Here is a 3,945-nt window from a genome sequence, read left to right as displayed (position 1 = left end):
AAAGCTTACAACAACTAAGTTATTGTAACGAAACTCAAGAGTAAGGATTACCTCAATCGAGCAAGTTCTCCAAGCAAACTCTACCAACACTCACAAAATCTTACCACTCTCACAAAACCAAAATGACAGAGTTTCCTTAAGCTTCTGGGGTGGTGAAAATTGAATGGGGGTGGAGAGGTATTTATAGGGAATAAGTCTGAGGGCAAAATGGTGAATAACAAAAAAGGAACGAGCGCTCGTGGTACTACAGAGAGTGAGCGCTCGTGTACTATTGCTTAGAGGGGTCAGGTGGCAGGTGACACGTGCGGATAAAAACGAGCGGTCAACAAAAGGTCAACGAGCGCTCGACTTGGTCCCCACACGAGCGTTCGCGTAAGGTTGCCAGGCGAGCTTAACTAGAAGGTTAATTTTAGGTCTACTATAGCTCCGAGACCTAAAATTTCAAAAATGCCTATCCAGATGCCCCTAGTGACCCAAAGCCCAATTAACCTTCTAGTTAAGCTGTCTTAAACCTAATTGATTATTTGGGTCACTACATCATAGACCAAAAGATAAGCTAAGTTATCAAGATAATATAGACAATTTGAAATAACTAGAGATGCATAATAAGGTTTAGAATCATCATACAGCCACAAAATAAATCCTCAAGGCTCCTTGTGGAATGCTAAATACCACCACCACATAAATGCTAATGCCAAAAAACCCTTTTCCCTATGATGTGCCTCTATATAGGCCACAAGCTTCAAATTTTGACCAAAGGTAAGCCTAACTAGCTCATCCATCATTATCCTTTTATTTGGGTCTTGCTTCACCATCCTCAAAATCCTTTGTAACACAAATATATTTTACAAGTTGAAACACACATCGTGGTAAATCCACGAATTAGTTAAATATGGCCTATCTATGCCTTTAACTCCTTCATGGTAGGGTTTTCATGTCCCGTGGGACTTTTGGTACATTATCGGGGCCTCAACAATGCATATTACAAGTCATCCCCTAGTTGCCTGATTGAGTTCGACTCCGAGTGATCCACCCAACAATGCAAGCAAGGTTGACCACACCCATTCGTGGTTGCACTAGTCATAATAACCATTAGATCCAAAGTAGACACTCACACGCTTAACTATTGGTTATAAGGTTAAGCCTATATAAACTGGTATGACATGTAACATATTTATTTCACAAAATTTTCTCCATAAATTACAATGGTGCTCATGCAAAACAATTAGAGATTTAGTTTTATTTCATGCATGTAAATCACGACATAATAATCACACAATCATTTATTTGTATAAGTCATGTCAACATACTTATAAAATTATGGCTCATATCATCGAATCGGAAACGTTTATGACATTATAAAAATGCACATTTCATATCAACATATACATGCTTTTAAAGTCCATGTGAGAATGTACTTACCTATCCCGTAGTAATCCTTTAATAAATTGCTCTAGTATGGGTTGACTCCCTCGTCTGCAAGGTATTCAATCATTAGTCACACCTTTAGACCAAAGATCCTAAGTTAAAACCTAAAAAATTAAACTTTATATGGGCATTTTTCTATCATCCTTCTTTAATAAAATGGTTGTATCTCATTTTTTTTTTACATTCGATAGGGGCATTCTTGATGGCATTGGAAAATTGATTCAAAGGTTTACATATTCATGTTTCATTACTGCTATTACCAACGTTTACTACATCAAAACGGGTTGTAAATAGAAGATTGAAAATCTAAATAGTGTTATTTGTTTGTAGTTGCTTTCAAACGAGCTATCAAACAAGTTTAGATAGTGTTTTTGGTTTGCAATTAGATTCAAAGGAGTTTTCGACAGAAGCACCCGTTTGATAACTCGTCCGAATTCTATTTTATGAGGAAGTTGTGAATTCAAGTCAGTATAAGATGAAACCCTAGCCACGTTCGAACGAGTCACTTACTCCTTCGAATGAAATGCAAAAATAAACTTTGTAAGTGACTTTATGTTAGTGTTTTCTTAAGATTAGTAGTCTAGGTACTATAAGTATGTATTATAGATGTTTAAAGCCCCAATTTTTTTTTTTTTTTTTTTTTTTTTTTTTTTTTCTGTTGTTAATGTCTTTTGGTTGATTGTCAATAAGAAACACTATAAAAGTGGTTTTCTTTATATCATACCTTGAATCCTTGATTGAATTTTTGTTTTGGGAAGAGTTGTTTGTCTTTGTGAATCCATCACACCATGCTGCACCAGTTACCTTTCTTAAAGATAGAAGTGTGGGTGCTTCTCAGTTTTCGGGCTCAACTTCTCAACCATCACCTTAAAGATGATATTCTCTCAATTGTCCCTATCAATGATGACATCACACACCCTACGATTGACCATGCAACAAGTGTGAAAGATGTTGTGTTATATGGCTGCTCTTCTTCTCTTGGCTTCACGAGTATAAGTTGAACGACAAAGGAATTAGAGAGAATCACGCATTTATCTACGTCAACTATATCTTTGTAACGTCCCGTGGGAATCAATCAACTAGTAATTCATTCCATGGTTCGTTTCTCAGCATCATCCTTCACAGGATGAGACTCAGGGACCTTAACATCTCTTAAACGAGAGAATATAGCGGAAGACTTTAACTACGGGAATAAGAAAGCAACAACTAAATTCCACAATCAAGATAACTAGAGTAGAGGTAACCACCATAGCATAATTAGATCCTCAATTGTACTAGTCAAAGACTAATCATCAAAATAGATTATAGGCCATAAGATAATTGTCTGAACATAAGATAATAAAAAAAAATGCCTAAGTTTAATTAGTGCTAGCATGATCACAATCTCTATCATCTCTGCCCATAGGGTTTCTCTATCGTCCCATATAGACTTGAGCTAAGTCAGGTCCATGTCCTAAAAAATGACCTGGATCAGGTCCTGGGCCACCACCATTATTCTATCCAAAAGCATCATCATCTATGCTAGCTAAACCATACAATTTATACATAATGGAGGAGAAAAATAAAGGGATAAGTCCAAAGACTTAGTGAGTAACAATGGACATAATAACCATGTCATTTAGTGATGAACTCCATTTAGTAAATTATGCAACGTTTTAAGTATGATAGTTATCTACGAATGCAGTATAGGTATAGTACATATTATAATCATGTGAATCAATGATAGTTCAATTGTATGGTCTACCTGAGATATTACCCCTTCTTAGCAGGGTTGGCGCTGTACCAATGGACTTGTAATACAATGCCGGTGCTCCGACTATTGTACGCTACCGTCCATAACACTAGCATTCCGATCGAGTCTGACCTTGAGTGGCTCACGTTGCTAATGATGTACGTCCTATAGTGACCCACCTGTTAAGGCTGTACCGGTCATGAAATAAGCATTGGATCCAAAGCCCATATATCACATCCACTCACACTTTTGACCATAGAGTTTGTTGGGGATAAAATCCGCTATGGGTCCCACTATCTCTCAACAACCCTCAATTATCTCATAAGATCCCACATTATCTCAACTACCTCACATTATCTCTCAACTATTTCAAATTATCCCTTAAACACTTGAAGGAAGAAGATCGAGAGAGCAGTTACACAGAAAAACCCTATAAAAGGGAACACCAGGTATCGGTACAAGGGATCGATCATTTATTTCTCAATACACTGCTAGCTCCGGCTACATTTTGACTCCATATTTGACTGCTAACTTAAGCATCAGAGGGTGTCCAGGGCCTTCCCCGAGACCCCTTTGACGCTCTTATTATTTTGTATGAGCCCGAAGATTGATGATCACAGACGCCTCAAAGAATGCGAAGATCACACCAATCGGAGACTGTTATGTCAAAAAAATGCATCAACAGAGTTAACATGTATAGTAAGCCCATGACCATTATTCCGCACGTACCGGTTTACCATGTCATACGTTGCAATTAGTCTTGTTCGTATTTTACATGCATGCTA

This window comes from Corylus avellana, chromosome ca5 (genome assembly GCF_901000735.1).
Source record: "Corylus avellana chromosome ca5, CavTom2PMs-1.0".
Classification (NCBI taxonomy): Eukaryota; Viridiplantae; Streptophyta; class Magnoliopsida; order Fagales; family Betulaceae; genus Corylus; species Corylus avellana.
This window is presented reverse-complemented; position numbering follows the sequence as displayed.